This window comes from Aristolochia californica, unplaced genomic scaffold (genome assembly GCF_029961685.1).
Source record: "Aristolochia californica isolate CCGP_79_NKW_82.1479 unplaced genomic scaffold, dmAriCali1.0.hap1 SCAF_3, whole genome shotgun sequence".
Lineage (NCBI taxonomy): Eukaryota > Viridiplantae > Streptophyta > Magnoliopsida > Piperales > Aristolochiaceae > Aristolochia > Aristolochia californica.
Window position 1 is genome coordinate 27250915 of NW_027181992.1, and position 18015 is coordinate 27268929.

The 18015-nt window shown below is 35.3% G+C and overlaps 1 non-coding gene across 1 annotated transcript; it reads left to right on the top strand.

Annotated features, from left to right (window-relative positions):
• Positions 1 to 11592: 11592 nt before the first annotated feature.
• LOC137960707 (small nucleolar RNA R71) lies at positions 11593 to 11699 on the top strand. The gene has a single exon (XR_011114257.1). It is a non-coding gene; the product is annotated as a small nucleolar RNA R71 (small nucleolar RNA).
• Positions 11700 to 18015: the final 6316 nt, after the last annotated feature.

Here is an 18015-nt window from a genome sequence, read left to right on the forward strand (position 1 = left end):
AATTATAAGGTAAACCCTAAAGGAAAAAGAAAGGAGATAGAAAGACCCATAAAATTTCAAGAAATGGGCAAAGGAAAAATTCTTAATCTTTCAGCCCATGATCCTCAAAAATGGACAACTGTTCTAGACCTTTGGAAAAACCAGGTAGTCTCAGACTATATCCAGAATTTTCAATCCCAAGATGTAGAAGAAATGTATCGATACTTAGAAACATTCTTAGGAGAAAGTGTAAAAGCCTTATGGGAAAGCTACAAGAGAAGAAATCCAGAAGAATTTGGTCATTTAATGAGCTTAGGATCCAACCCATATAACTTTGTTAATAAGGTTTACCAGTTAGTAACAGGAGATGATCCCAATTTAGGATTCATTACATTACAAAAAGATGCAATCGTCTATTTAGAACAGTTTAGTCTCCATAATTATAAATATATCAATTTTTTTACAAGAGTACTTCTACTATACATGTATCTCAGGAAATGCATTTAATAAAGATTTAGGTACAAAATTATTCAGAAAAATTCTAGGAGCTTTAGGAAAAGAAATCTATGACAAATGGCAAAACTTAGAAACAACAAGTCCTATGTCTCTTTAGTCTATAGGACAAAGATCTAAGTTCATCATGAATATTCTTCAAGAAAAATGTACAGACATTCAGATACAAAGACAACTTAAAGGAGATGACTTTGGGTTTTGTAAACAGATATTTACAACCCAAGCCTATGGCTACAAAGACTCTAGACATAAACCTAGGAAACATAAGAAATATTTCAAGAGAGGATATTTTATCCGCAGTTCAAAAAGTAGAAAACCTTATTTAAATAAAGACACACATGTTCGAAGATTTAACCCAAAAAGAACTTACAAGAATAAACTTTCTTGTTACATCTGTGGACATACAGAACATTTGGCAAACACCTGTCCAAAAAGACAAAATATTAACTCTAGACGATCTACATTAGTAGAAAATGCCCTACAAGATCTTATAAGTAGATGAATACATGTTTGATACTGAATCCATATATAGCATAGTCAGTATCCCAAACTCCCCTTTAGACTCCTTAGAATTAGAAGATGATTTAATTCTAGATACTGAAGAAAACCTTGACCTAATGGAGACAATTGCTGAGTGTACACATACATGGTCTTGGTAAACAGGATTAGACAATAATCCTTGTTTTAAATGTGCATAGTATCCTAGTAAGAAATATCGAGCTAAATGTAATATGTGCTTCTTAGAAGCCTGCATACCTTGTCATAAGCTCTTAGGAATAGGACCCGTAGACACCACTATCCACAATAGATTACATAATACTAAACTAGACATCATGACCAGCAAAATAGAAAATTGTGAAGCAGAAATTGATCTTTTAAAACATAGGTTAACTACTTTAGAAAAATATTCCTATGATGGCATTACTGTCGGTTTAGACGTCCCAGAAACTTCTTCCGTTTTTAATCAAGATAAATCCTTTTCCAATATCCTTGTTAGAACCAAGATCACTTTTCCCAATAAAAAATCATTTACCTTAGATGCTTTAGTAGACTCTGGTTGTACTAAATGTATTATCCACATGCGCTTAGTTCCTCCTCAATTCCTTAAAAAACCTCTAAAAACGTTCTTAGTCAACAAGTTTACGGTACATACAACCCATATAATACCTATTTTGATGATGGCAAGATCCAATTCTACACCAATTGCTCCACTTTTTCTGGCTCTTATCCTTTACCTCTTACATGGGTTTGAGACCTCAAACTTAAAGTAGACTTTATTTTAGGACTGAACTTTATTCTCCATAATAATGGCTCCCTTACAATTTCCAGAGATTAGCTCCAATTTCATAAGAACTCTAGTACTATCCCAGTGCATACCACTTACTCTCCAACCATCCTCTCTTCGGCAGAGTGTGGTGGTCCCAATCAAGCACAACCAGAACCAAATGCTACTTGTCAATGTAAAATTCCCAGAAGTTGTAAACAGTTAAGACAAACCAATAATCCTACTATCCTCGCCCTAGAACAACAAATAGGCACTAATATAGTCAAATTAGACAATAAACTATTATGTTGTGAAGAAATAAATGAAGCTTTAATAGAAGTCCCTATCCAACAATCATGGACTTTTCCTGAAGCAGTAGTTCATACAAGTTTAGTACCAGTCTTAGTTCAACCCGAGGCCTATATCCAACAATTACCAAGCCCCCAAGATTTTCAAGATGAGATCATAGGTGAAGATGGAAGATATGGATGATTGGATTGAAAGAATGATAGATTTAGACTATACTTTTCTAGACACAGAAAAATTATATTTAGAAATTATTAATGTTCATCATAAAGACAAACATCACTTACAACAAATTATAGACAAATTAGACCAATTAGAATATTTTGGAGAGAACCCTCTAAAACATTGGGATAATAACCATATACAGTGTAGGTTAGAATTTTTAAATCCCAATTATATAATCAAAACAGCTAATATAGAAGCCACTACTAGATAAAGAAGACTTTAAACTTCATATCACAAAATTATTAAATTTAAGAATCATTAGAAAATCGATTAGTCCTTATAGATCTACTGCCCTTATAGTAAGAAAACATAATGAACAAAAAAGAGGAAAATCTAGGATGGTTATTAATTATAAAAGGTTAAATGATAATACTGTTACAGATAGCTATAATATACTAGATAAATCACAATTAATCAATAGAACTCAAGATAAAAAAATATTTAGTAAGTTTGACTGAAAGTCAGCATTTGGGCAGGTAAAAATGCACCCTGATAGCATAGAATGGACGGCCTTTACATGTCCTGAAGGACATTTTGAATGGTTGGTCATGCCATTTGGTTTAAAGAATGCACCTGCTATTTTCCAAAGAAAGATGGATAATATATTTAGGAAATACAATACTTTTGTTCTAGTTTACATAGATGACATTTTAGTTTTTAGTAAAACCATTGAAGAACATATAGGCCACTTACAATTAGTACTAGCTACCTTTATGCAAGAAGGAATTATTATTAGTAAAACAAAAATAGAATTATTTAAGGAATACATTAAATTCTTAGGAGTAAATATAGGCCAAGGACAAATAGAATTACAAGAACATATTTCTAAAAATATTTTAGAAATGCTAGATGACCTATCAAATACTAAACAACTCCAAAGATTTTTAGGATTAGTAAATTATGCTAGACCTTTCCTTAAAGACATAGGAAAAATCATTGGCCTTTTGTATGGAAAAACTTCTCCTATAGGCCAAAAATTCTTTAATCAAGAATACAAAAATTTGGTAAAAAAGGTCAAAGAAAAAATCCAAAATTTGTCCAAATTACAAATGCCTTTAGACACTGATTGCCTTATAATAGAAACTGACGGAAGTAATTTAGGATGGGGTAGTGTTCTTATAGAAAAACCTCATAACTATAGTAAAAAAGAGCAAGAAAAAATTTGTAGCTATTCTAGTGGAAAATTTAAAGGAAAAGGAAATATGAGCAGCATAGAATCAGAAATCCTTGCAGTAATTTATTCTTTGGAATCATTTAGACTATTTATTATTAATAAACAAGAATTTACCTTAAGAACAGACTGTGAAGCAATAGTAAAATATTTTTAATGAAGTAAAGAAAATAAAATAAGCATAAGAAGATGGCTGAATCTAGTAGATATTATTACAGGCAATGGCTATAAAATCGAATTTGAACATATTAAAGGCAAAAATAATAGCCTTGCTGATACCCATAGTAGAAGATTTTTTGACTCAAACATTACTATTATTTGAACATATGGATTTTCCAGACCAAGGCTCTTCAAGACCAACTTCATCCTAGTTTAATAATTATGGCCAAGAATTTCTTAACTTTGGTAGTTAGAAATTAGTAGTTTTTCCTAAATCAAATATTACTTTTAAGACTCTACCAAGCATTTCTGTTACAAAAGAAGAACAGTGTTTATTGGATAACTTATGACTTTCTTACCAAAAAATTCCAAAAGATCAGAAATATTTCTTAGCTAGTATTAATGGGTTTTCAGAATATTTTTCTCAGAAAAAGAAAAGTTTTAATTTTTATGTAGTTTTTCAAGGTCACACTCCGGGAGTCTTCCATTCCTAGACAAAAGTCATTGAGAGTATCCAAAATTTCAAAAGACCCATTTACAAAGGTTTTAATAATTTACAAGAAGCTTTAGAAGCAGCTAAGTTAACCATAGGTACTAATTATTATATAGCCCCTTCTTTGAGACATGTGAGAGAAGATCAAGTATCCTATGGTGTTGCCAAGGATAATAAAAGAATTATTTTTTGTGACCATTGTGAAACCCTAGCCCGAACTATTCAAAGACTGAATGAGAAGAGAAGACTTCTAGAAGAGAAAAATGACTTCCAGAAATAATATATCAAAAAATTGGAAGAAGAAAACAGAAGACTAAAAGCCAAGGCAACAAATACTATTTGTACCCAGATCCCTACTAGTGAAGGGTTTTACCTAGCTAGTCCGGCTCAAACGGTAGCCAGTAAAGACTCATCAAGACCATTGATGGCTGGACATTTGCAAAAAATATCATATGAGAAAAAGAAAGACAAACAGCAGACAGACCCAGAAGAAAAACAGCATACAGATCCTGAAGAAATCAAGAGGATGATGAAAGAATATTTTCAAGAATATCTAAAAGAACAAGGCTATGAGAAGAATGATTCAGACGTCTCTAGTAAAACTGGATCCACAGGAACTGGTACTCAAACTATTCAGTGTTATTCCGAAGATGAAGACGAAGACTATGATTTTGACTCAGAAGCCATCCATAATTTGACAACATTTGATGGCAAATAGACAAAGCAGTAAGAATATTAATTTAGAAAAGAGAATGGATAGAAAAGAGACTAGATAGAAAAGAGAATGGATAGAAAAGAGACTGGATAGAAAAGAGAATGGATAGAAAAGAGACTGGATAGAAAAGATAATGGATAAAAAAAAATGGGGGGTACTAGTTAATCTGGAGTATCCAAAGATCTTTGAGGTCTGGGAAAAGAACATCTTTGTGGCCTGGGTACTAAGATATATCTAGGTGGTTCTACAAAAGAATAGTAGAAACCCCTAGGCAGATATTTATACCTAGAAGGCAAGTAATAAGAATATCTCCTAATAATTCACCTTTAAATACTCCAGACTAAATTAAATTAGTACCTCCTCTAAATTAGTACCCCGTTCTTGTATCTTTTTATTTTGTATCAAATCTTCTTCAAGATGAAGAAGTTCTCTTTCTGATAATTTTAATTCTAGTTCTTTAGGATATATTACCTCATCTATTTCTAATTCTATATTGACCAAGTCATAGTTTTCACTAGAAATTGACTTTGTGTCTTTTGTATTCTTTTGTTTGTAACTGTTAAATCTAATATTGATATTACTTTTTTTATCTGTGTAATAATACTTTCTTCAGGATTAAATTTTTTCTTCTCTAAATTTAAGGTTTCATTCTAAGCCTGCTAAGATATCTGGAGAGTATTTAATAGGTTTAATTAATTTAATTCCTTTACTACCTATTAAATTAACAACATCATCTATTTTGACTTTGAATCTAGTAGTACTAGATCAAGTACATCTTCCTAAAAATCCTACACATAATAATAGGTTGTTGCCTACAAATGATTCATATCCTTTTGTCTGAATACCTATTTTAATATATTTTCTAAAATCTTGTAATCCTATGAGGAAGTTTGGGGATCAATAGAATATTCCTCCATTCTGGTTCATATATACTTCGATGATACCTAACATTGCCTTTTTGGGGTCTGCCCATCTATCGTCATAGATGCTTAGTAAAGTCTTGGTTTCTAAGTGCTTTCATCCTAATCCTTTAACTCCTATAATAATTAAACCTATATGGATTAACGTATATAACTTCTTAATTTCTCTAAAAGCTTGTTCTGTTATTAAGTTAATGTTAACGGAGTCCTGTCCTACACAGCTAATTTGGACTTCTCTGTAATGTCTGAATAATCCAGTATTGAAATTTAATGGTCCTGTTCTATATAACTGTCTAGGATTAAAGAGATTTAATTGATTATTACTGAATAAAGTAATATCTTGGTCTATGTCTATTATTTTGTCTAACTGGATATCTCTCTGATTTACACTTCTTCTTCCTGTTATTCTATCTATTATGTTAAGGTTTCTAGAATAACTTCCTATTTCTGAGGCAAATCCTTCACCTCGCTGTGAAAGTGCCATGGTTTTGTTGATGATGAAGTTCTAGGTTCTATTTTGAGAGCTTTTAATTTCTGAGTTATTAAATCTATTTCTTTATCAATATTTTGGTGAGACCCTTTACTAGTTTTTAGATAATCTAAATTTTCAGAGAGTTTTTCTGTTTTTACTCTTAAGGTTCTTAATTCGTCTTGTAGTTTGTTCAAAGTAAATTATATTTTTGTTACTTTGCTTTGTAGATTATTACCTAGACTTATAATACGATTTGTGATGGTATTAAGTTGTGAATTATTCTCGTGTAAGCTGTGTTCTTCACAATTAAAATGGAACCTAAGAGAATTAGGTCCTATGTATTTTATATCAAATCTAGATGGAATTATTAAGTCTAAATAATCTACTTTTTTAAAAGGTTCCAGATCTTAAGGCTCTGATACCAATTTAGAGGGGGTACAAATTTAATTTAGTCATGAGTTTTAAAGGTGAATTATTAAGAGATCTTCTTATTACGTGCCTTCTAGGTATAAATATCTGCCCAAGTGTTTCTACTATTCTTCTATAGGAATAAAGGGATAATGTAAAACAGATAATACTAAATATGAAAAGATTACAGATAACTATTGTTAGTGCTATAAAAACAAAGATCATGTATCAATGATTCTACCTATAGTATTAGAAATTAAAAATATGTAAGAAACTAAAAGGTTTTCTAATTGTTCTGGCAGGAAAACAAAGTAATTAAATAATTCAACTACTAATATAAATAAAAATAGGATGCTAGTATAAGGTCCTATATTTTAAATCGTCTACCATAATATACGGAACTGTAAAACAGAGCTAGAAATAAGTAGTATATAGGTAATATGCGTAAGATTTTTCTAAAAAACTGTCTTAATATTTTATTGACTAACCAAATAAACATAAAAGTACAGGGACATTGTGGCTTCTGGGATCAACGCTTGGCTCCGAAGAGGCAGAGGAGTTTGTCAAGGCTTAGCCCTCACCCATTAGTTTCCAGCCTTATATACTTTTACGTATAAGACTTTAAACAACACAGTATACAAAAACTTGACAGACTATGAAAGTAGTGAGGATTACACAGACAACGATAATACCAAAGGTAATTAAAAGAACAAGCATGAAAGGATTTTTGGATAATCACACAGAAATGAAATTCCTGAGGGGTACACTTTAGATCAAAGCTTGTTTAAGTCTTTATTCTCACTCCAACATATAAAGAGGACCCAAGACACAGAGAGGTGTGCAATTTCCTAGCATGATAATGCTTCTGCCAAGGGCTCCAGCATTAAGTCCTAAGATAAACAACGCCCTAGAACCTCTGGGTATAAATGGGCAAACCAGGGACGCATGGGTCGTGAAACATCAAAGGAATATTGCAATGCTTTTACTCTGTGCGTGGGATCGGCTCTAGATTAGAGAAGTGAGGTACGGACTTAAACAAACATAGATCTAAAGTTTCCCCTTAGGGAAGCCCCAAAAGTTGGAGAGAATTAAATAGAATCAAAATTACTTGAGGAAACAGGAATCGTTTGTGGACGTGCTCAGGTTGAAAAAGAAGAAAGAAAACTCATGGGTGAGAAGACAAAGGATGCTATGAAACACACTCTTTCATTCATGCTGATTAGAATGTACATAAGGCTACTTATAGCCAAAATTTCCGACACTTGGGGAAAAAGGGAATCACCCGGGTGCTCATTGGGCCCCATCGTCAGTGATTTTCTCCTTTAGCTTTCCAACTGTGCGGTTACAAAATCATCTTTACAAAAAGAACTATACAAAAAAGTCAAAAGTACATAATGGAATCTTAAAAACCGTGGGTCTATTTCCTGTGTGTTGCCGAATGCCATGTGCTGAGTAGTTTTCTGAAACCATGGGCTGAAATTGACCCTAAATTCTGTATGGTGCCATGTGTTGAGTAGTCTTCTGAAACTATGGGCTGAAATTGTTTTTGTATTCTGTGTGCCGCAGAGGGGTTTTTTTTTTCTATCCTTTCTCTTTTCTTTCCTGTCACTTTTATAAATATTTTTTCTTTAGTCTTTTCTATCCAATCTCTTTTCTAATTAATAGTCTTATTTGCCATCAAGTGTTGTCAAATTATGGATGGCCTCCGAGTCATAATCAAAGTCTTCGTCTTCATCTTGGGAATAGCATTGGAGAGTTTGGGTACCGGTTCCTGTGGAGCCGGTTTTACTGGACGTGTTAGAATTGTTCTTCTCATACCCTTGTTCTTTAAGATATTCTTGAAAATAGTCTTGCATCATCTTCTTGATTTCTTCTGGGTCAGCGTACTGTTTTTCTTTAATGTCTTCTTGTTGTTTATCCTTCTACTTTTCTTTTGACATTTTTGGCAAATGTCTAGCCATCAACGAACACAAAAGGCAAAGACCAAGTAGGGGGTTGGACAAACATTTCTTCAGTGTCTCAAAAGCATGAATTCAAGCATCATCAAAGGCAAAAGCAACATCTTGAGCAAGCAAATTCGTCAAAGGACGAGAAATTTTGCTAAAGTCCTTAATGAAGTGCCTATAGAACCCAGCATGGCCAAGGAAAGAATGCACCCCCTTCATAGAAGTAGGTGGTGGCATATTGGAAATTAGGTCAACCTGGATTTTGTCCACTTCTACACCCCGCTCAGACACTACATGTCCTAAAATAATTCCTTCTTTTACCATGAAGTGGCATTTCTCCCAATTCAAGACTAAATTGGACTTAATGCAACGGGACAATACGAGTGAAAGATTCTACAGACATCTGTCAAAATTAGAGCCAAACACAGAAAAGTCATCCATAAAGACCTCTAAAAAGTCACCAATCATGTCAGAAAAGATACTCATTATGCACCGTTGGAAAGTGGCGGGTGCATTGCATAAACCAAAAGGCATGCGTCTGTAAGCATAGGTGCCAAATGGACACGTGAATGTGGTCTTTTCCTGGTCTTCTGGAGCAATGGGAATTTGATTGTAGCCGGAGTATCCATCTAAGAAGCAATAAAAATTGTGGCCGGCCAATCGCTTTAGCACTGATCAATGAAAGGTAGTGGGAAGTGATCCTTCCTAGTGCCGAAATTAAGTTTTCTATAATCAATGCAGACACACCACTTGGTGGTATTTTTTGTGGGAATCAATTCACCACTCTCATTTTTCATTATCATTATCCCCCCTTTCTTAGGGACAACTTGAATTGGACTCACCCAGGTGCTATCGGAAATAGGGTAAATGATTCCTGTCACAAGCAACCTGATAACTTCTTCTCTCACAACCTCCAGCATATGGGGATTTAATAAACATTGCATCTCACGTTAGGCTTTAGTCCCCTCCTCCAAATGAATACAATGCATGCATATGGAGGGGCTAATCCATTTTAAGGCATCAAGAGTCCACCCCAATGCCTCTCTGTGTGCTTGTAAAACTTCAGTCAATTGTTCCTCCTGCTCAATACTCAAATCAGAGGAAATAATGACTGGCAATGAGTTCATGGGCCCCAAGAACGCATACTTCAACATGGGAGGAAGTGGCTTAAGATCTAGCTTGGATGTTTCAAGAGGTTTGTCCAAGTCAAGATGAAGATCCTGTGGATGATCAGTTGTGACTAACCTCATAAGCTTCCTCCAACAGAGGTACAGAACTGAGTAAAGAGTCAACCTCTCGGAAATATTTTTCCTCATCAAAATAGTCCATTTCTAAACATGTTATGCAAGACTCAAAAGATTCAAGAGTGGATTCGTCATCAAGCATAACAGTCTCTATCTTAAATATAGGACTCAAATCATCAGACTCAAGTGGGTCGTGCCCGGCATTAAACACATTCAACGAGACCTTAAAATTTCCAAAAGACAACTCCAACTCACCACTTTTACAATGAATGATAGCATTAGATGTAGCTAAGAAGGGATGTCCTAGGATGACAGGAATTTGGTTGGTCACATTGACTACTGGTTCTGTATCAAGAACAATGAAATCAACCGGGAACATAAATTTGTCCACTTTTATCAAAACATCTTCAACTATTCCTCATGGTATCTTGACAAAACGGTCAGCTAGTTGAAGTGTGATGGGAGTAGGCTTCAATTCCCCCAAACCTAATTGCTGGTACACAAAGAAAGGAAACAAATTCACACTTGCCCCTAAGTCAAGAAGAGCTCTCTGGATGGTATGTTCACCAATGACACATAAAATTGTGGGACATCCAGGATCTTTAACTTTAGGAGGAGTGTTGTACTTCAGAATTGAGCTTACATTCTCATTAAGAAAGACCTTTTTAGTAACATGTTGTTTTCTCTTCTGTATACAAAGGTCTTTCAAAAATCGGGCATAGGTAGGGACTTGCCAAATAGCATCAAGAAGTGGAATGTTAATGTGAACCTTACTAAATAGTTCCAACGTTTCATGCATGCTATCTCCTTTCCTAGGTGGGCCCGATAACCTCTGCGGATAAGGACCTGGTGGGACTTTGTTAGGGATCTGCTTGGCTGTTGGTGGAGAACTTGGAGGTTATTCACTCAATGATGTGTCCCCATTGTCATCCTTTAACTCCTTAGACTTAGTGGTCCCGACCCCATTGTTCAGCTCACGACCACTCCTAAGGGTGGTTATGGCTTTGGCTTGCTCGTGGTGGGGATTGGAACTCGACCCACTCTCATGTGTGCTTTTGGGGTTAGGAATGGTTTGACTCGGGAGTCTATTTTGTGCCTGTTCACTCATGTGGCTTGCCAACTGACTCACTTGCATTTCAAGTTTAGCAATGGAGGACTGTGTATTCTGCATGAATAATTGAAGTGTATCCTCAAGTGAAGGTTTTTGTGGAATCAATGGTTGTTGAGAAAAGTGCGGGCGCAGAGCTTGGGGTTGAGTAAACCCTTGACCTGTGGGCCCTTGGACCATGAGAAATTTGGGTGCCTAGCCCAACCCGGATTATATGTTTCCGAAAAAGGATCGTTCCGGTTTGGTCTATGAAAATTCTGGACTGCATTCAAATCCTCAATGAGCTCCGGGTATGATGAACTAGATGGACACATTTGGGTGGGATGAGATGAACCAGAGCATATGGCACAGACAGTAGATGGGTTAGGAACTGGTGAACTCTTGGACACCATAAGGGCATCAATTTTTCTAGTCAACCCCTCAATCTTAGCCATGAGCATGGATGTTTCACTAACCTCATAGAGACCCCCTCTTTTGGCTTTGTGGGATCTCCTATCGACATTAGATGACGAACCCCATTATTGAGATTGATCACTCAACATTTCAAAGAAGTCCCACGCCTCACTAGCAGTCTTACCCATCAAACTCCCACCACTCGTTGCATCGACCATGGATCTAACCTGGGGTGTAAGACCTTGATAAAAGTATTGCACTAAATGCCATTTCTCAAACCCATGATGCGGACACCTACGAATCAAATCCTTCCATTTCTCCCAAGCCTCATAAAAGTGTTCACCCTCCTGCTGCATAAAGTTGAAGATTTCTCTTCTAAGGGCTATATTTCTCTGAAAGGGAAAACACTTGGATAAAAATTTTGTGACTAATGTGTCCCATGAAGTAATGCTGCCCACCTCCAAGGAATTAAGCCAAGACTAGGCCTTATCCTTAAGTGAAAATGGAAAAATTCTTAACCGGATAGAGTCATCTGATAAATTCTAGAATTTGAAAGTCGCACAGATATCTAAGAATTCCTTGATGTAGTAATAAGAGTCCTCCTTCTCCAACCCATAGAATTTAGGGAGGAGTTGGATCACACCCGTTTTCAACTCATAACTGGCGGCTGTAGTAGGTGGCAATATAATGCAAGAAGGTGATGTGAAGTGGGATGGGATAGAATAATCCCTCAGGGCTCTACAGTCACCGGCTGCAGGTAATTGTAATGGTTCACCCTGATTGGCCATGGTAGCTCCTTACTTGACTTCTGGTGTTTTCCTACAAATATGTTCTACTTCTTCAACAAAGGGAGCTAATGGTTCACCTAGGGAGCGGCGCCCGTGCATAAAAACACAAAAAGAAACAAAATGAACTATCAATTAACCTAACAAAGTCACTACTAAAAATACAAACTAACCAGTAGAAATAAAAATAATTTCATACAAAATCATCAAGATAAAATTATGAAAGAAAAAAATAAAAAATAAATAAATCTAACCTAAGACCATGGAGAACAAAGAAATACACTTAATACATGCCTCCCCGGCAATGGCGCCAAAAACTTGATGTGAAATTTAATTACATCGACTTTCATACCTCGCAAGCGTACGAATCGTTCATGTAATCTAGCGAGAAGCGAGGGTCATATCCACAGGAAGGACTGAATTTTGTGTATTCTTCTGTCAACTAGCCTAACCAAATATGATGAATTAATCTAAACTAAACACTAATTATATCCTAAATTATCAAGCAATCATCTGGTTAACTACTTGCACAACAGGAAACGTCAAACTCTGGATTTTACCGTGATACGTGCCTCTCTCGAGCGCCACATAATCATGAATCCAGATTCTTAATCCTTGTGTCTAGCCCCTCTCGGGCGCCTAGAGTTAATGACAGAGAGCGGATTACAATACAATGCAGAGAATCAATTTCCTATTGTGATGATGCTAAAATTATCAACTCTGGATTTTACTGTGATTCGTGCCTCTCTCGAGCGTCACGTAACCACGGATCCGATTTCTCAAACCTTGTGTCTAGCCCCTCTCGGGCGCATAGAGTGAAAGACAGAAATTGGATTAAAATACCAAAATCCAACCTAAATTATAATCCTACCCTAACTAGCTAATTTAATCAAATATCCAGAAAACAAATATTCGATAAACATTAATTATCAAATCACATTTAATAAACATTCAAAACCTAAGTTCAAACTATAGAAAAATTAAATTCTAAAATGACGGATTACTCCCCTTCTCCTTCCTCTTGCTCGGGCAGCAGACTCGTTCTCACGGGTGTTGTAATTTCCCGAAATTGATGGCTTCGGGTAGCAAGAGCGAGTGGCCGGAGGTAGAGACGACGCTGGCGAAGAAGGATAGAAGCCCACAGATGGAGGTGACGACCGGCAAAGAACGGAACGAAGCTGAAGTCCTCTAACCGGCTCTCTCGAGTCTCAGTCGGAGTCGGAATGGCTCCGGAGATGGTCGAAAATGGGTAATCGACGTCGGGAGATGGTTGGAATGTGGAATCGGCATCGGAGGAGCCCTCTCGGGTCACCTCTTGGCCTGGAGAGCAGAAACTGGCACTGTCGAACTCGCCGCGACGGAGACTCTCTCAAGCTCTCCTCGGGTCTGTTCTCGGTTGCCGGATGGCGGTGGACGACGATGGCGGGGCGAATGACGGTGGTAAAATCCTCTCTGGTCTTCCCCTATTTTGGTCGATCGTCCCCTTGTTTTGATACGATTTGCCCTAAAAAATCACCTCCCTTTCACTAAGGGCATTTTGGTAAATATCTCTTTCTTCACCAAAATTTTCCTGAAATTCTATAATTGAATCCATAAAAAGCATTTCAGGAACAAATAAACCCTAAAAGCAATGAAATACAATTCAGGAGAGAAAAATATGCAATATAGATAGTGATGAATGCCAAATTCAATACAAGCACGTTTCATTTGAAAACCGATAAATAACCACCTATAACACAATTATAAGGGTTATTCTATTATAATTAACCTAGTTCTCATGTCAGAATATGACATCTATCAATTATCTCCACTTTCATAAGAATTCTAGTACTATTCCTATTCAAACCACTTATTCTCCAACTCTCACATCATCAACGGAGCGTGGTGGTCCCCTAGAAGCAAAAGAAAAAGCAACAGAACATTCCAGTTGTCAATGTCAGATTCCTGGAAGCTGTAAGCAAATAAAACATCCCACCATTTTAGCCTTAGAAAAAAAAATAGACACCAATATTGTCAAACTAGATAATAAATTATTCTGTTCTAAAGAAATAGATGAAGCCTTGACAGAAGTCCCTATACAACATATAGGATTACTCCAAGTATCCATTCAACCAGAATCTCATATCCAGCCAGTACCTAGTCCCCAAGAATATCCAGAAGAAATAATGGGAGAAAATGAAGACTTTGATGAGCGGATAGAAAGAATGATAGACTTAGACTATAAATTTCTAGACATAGAAAAACTTTATTTAGAAATAATCAATTTCCATCATAAAGACAAACACCACTTACAGCAGATCATAGACAAATTAGACCAATTAGAATATTTTGGTGAAAATCCCTTAAAACACTGGGAACATAATCACATACAGTGTAGGCTAGAATTATTAAATCCCAATTACATAGTCAAAACAGCTAATATAGAAGCAACCAACTTAGACAAAGAAGACCTTAAACTCCATATTTCAGAATTACTGAATTTAGGAATCATTAGGAAATCTATAAGTCCTCATAGATCGGCAACTTTTATAGTAAGAAAACATAGTCAGCAAAAAAGAAGAAAATTTAGGATGGTAATTAATTATAAAAGATTAAATAATAATACTATAATAGATAGTTACAACATACCAGATAAATCTCAACTCATTAATAGAATCCAAGATAAAAGAATATTTAGTAAATTTGACTGTAAGTCAGGATTTTGGCAGGTAAAAATGCATCCAGACAGTATAGAATGGACAACCTTCACATGTCCAGAAGGACATTACGAATGGTTAGTAATGCCCTTTGGTCTTAAAATTGCATCATCCATATTTCAGAGAAAAATGGACAATATATTCAAGAAATATGATACATTTGTCCTAGTCTACATAGATGACATTTTAGTATTTAGCAAAACTATTGAAGAACATATAGAACATCTACAATTAGTTTTAGCCACCTTTATGCAAGAAGGAATTATAATTAGTAAAACAAAGATAGAATTATTTAAAGAATACATAAAATTCCTAGGAGTAAATATGGCAAGGACAGATAGAATTACAAGAACACATTTCTAAGAAAATATTAGAAATGCCAGATGATCTATCTGATACCAAACAGCTCCAAAGATTTTTAGGGTTATTTAATTATGCCCGACCCTTTATAAAAGATATAGGAAAAACTATTGGCCCATTATATGGGAAGACTTCTCCTACTGGCCAGAAATTTTTTAACCAAGAAGATAAGAATCTAGTCAAACAAGTTAAAGAAATAAAGACTCTATCAAAATTACAAATGCCCTTAGACTTAGATTATCTAATCATTGAAACAGATGGAAGTAACCTTGGATGGGAAGGAGTCCTTATAGCTAAACCCCATAAATACAGTGATAAAGAACAAGAAAAAATTTGTAGTTATGCTTGTGGAAAATTTAAAGAAAAAGGAAATAAGAGTAGTATAGATTCTAAAATTTTAGTAGTAATCTACTCTTTGGAATCTTTTAGACTATTTATTATCAACAAACAAGAATTCATCTTACGGACAAACTGTGAAGCCATAGTAAAATATTTTCAAAGAAGTAAAGAAAATAAAATTAGTAGAAGAAGATGGTTAAATCTTGTAGACATTATTACAGGAAATGGATATAAGATAAAATTTGAACATATTAAAGGAAAAAATAATAGTCTTGCATATACACTTAGTAGAAAAAATTTTGACAAAGATATTTTGACTACTTGACAGATGAATTTTCCAAATCATGGCTCTTCCAGACCATCCTCTTCCAGATTTAATAATTATGGGCAAGCATTTCTTAGTTTTGGTAGTCAGAAATTAATTATTTTTCCAAAATCTAATATTACTTTTAAGACTTTACCAAATGTTTCTATTACAAGAGAAGAACAATGTTTGCTAGATAATTTATGGCTTTCTTACCAAAGAATTCCTAAAGATCAAAAATATTTTCTAGCAAGTATTAACGGTCTTTCAGAATATTTTACACAGAAAAAGAAAAGCTTTAATTTTTATGTCATTTTCCAACGTCATACTCCAAGAGTTTTCCATTCCTGGACAAAAGTTGTTGAAAGTATTCAGAATTTTAACAGACCTATTTACAAAGGATTTAATAACCTTCAAGAAGCATTAGAGGCAGCCAAATTAACCATTGGCACCAATTACTATATAGCCCCTTCTTTAAGACACATGAGAGAAGACCAAGTGTCCTATGGCGTGGCCAAAGACAAGAAAAGAATTATTTTTTTGTGACCATTGTGATACCTTAGCCAAGACTATTCAAAGGCTTAATGAGAAAAGAAGACTTCTCGAAGAAAAGAATGACTTCCAGAAAGAATATATAAAAGCATTGGAGGAAGAAAATAGAAGACTTAAAGCAAAGGCAACAGGTACTATTTGTACCCAGATCCCTACTAGTGAAGGGTTTTCACTAGCTAGTCCGGCTCAAACGACAGCCGGTAAAGACATTTCAAGTCCGTTGATGGCTGGGCATTTGCCACAAATGCCAAAAAATAAACAGAAAGATAAATAGAAAGAAGATACAAAAGAAAAACATTTTACGGAGCCTGAAGAATTGAAGAAAATGATGCAAGATTATTTCCAAGAATACTTAAAGGATCAAGGTTATGGAAGAAAAGATTCAGACACTTCCAGTAAGACTGCGTCCACTGGAACTGGAACACAGACCTTACAATGTTACTCACAAGAAGAAGACAAAGACTTTGACTATGATTCAGAGGCCATCCACAACCTGACAACTCTCGATGGCAAATAAAATTTTCTATTAGAAAAGAGAATGGGTAGAAAAGAGACTGGTTAGAAAAGACTAAAAGATATTTTAAATGGATTGGATAAAAATAAATAAATAAATAAATAAATAAATAAAGACTCTCCTGCACCAAGAAAATTATCTCTGAAGACTCTCCAACAATCAGCCCGGTACTCCTCAGCACATGGTTTTAGAAGCACTTGGTTAGCAAGCACATGGTTTCAGAAAGTTACTAGTTGCCAGATCACCGGTTTCAGACCATGGTTTATAACCCATGGTTTTTTAAAAGATAGTAGTTTTCTGCCCGCTGTTTTGGGCACCTTGTTTTTGACTTGTAAAAAGTTTACTTTTTCATTTTTGGCTTGGCATAACTCTCACCGTCCACCTGGAAAGTTATGGGGAAAGTTTATTGTCGATGGGACCCAATGAGCACCCGATAAACACCTCTGATTCCAAGTGTGTCGGCAGAGTTTGCTTATAAATATCCTCTTGTACATTACAAAGGATATGAATGAAAGAGTGAGCTTTCCCGACTCCTTGCTTCCAATGTCTTCTGCTTTTCCTATCCCTCCATCCTCCTAAAAAACTTTTCACTGTAATCCTTTCAAAGTAAGTTTTCTTTCTTTTTAATTCCTACAGTTTAGGGGTCTTCCCGAAGGGAACTTCCAAACGTTTCCTGCTTAGATTTGTAATGGTTTTTCCTAACTTTGGATTCATCGAAAGCACTGAGAAAAAGCATTGTGTAACCCTCTGAAGTTGCACGGTCCTAAGTTCCGATTATATGCCCGTTGTCCATAGAGACTTTAGGGCTTCTTGATTTTTCAGAACGTAGACGAAGCCCGTGGCTGAAGCTATATGCTAGGGAAGCATACACCTCTTTTTGTCTTGAGTGTCTGAGAATTGTCGAAAACCAGAAAAAAATCTAAACAATAAATATTTTTTGGAACTACCTTCCGGAAGTTTTTACAAATCACTTTCAACTTTCCTCTTATCCTTATGCTTGTACTCTTTATAACTCTAGGTCTTGTTCTTACTGCTCTAGTACTTATTGCTTTTATTGTTTGTTAAGATTAAAGTTTTTTGTGTATATCTAATTCATAAAAGTGTATAAGGCTGGAAACTACTAGGTGAGGGCTACGCCTTGACAAACAC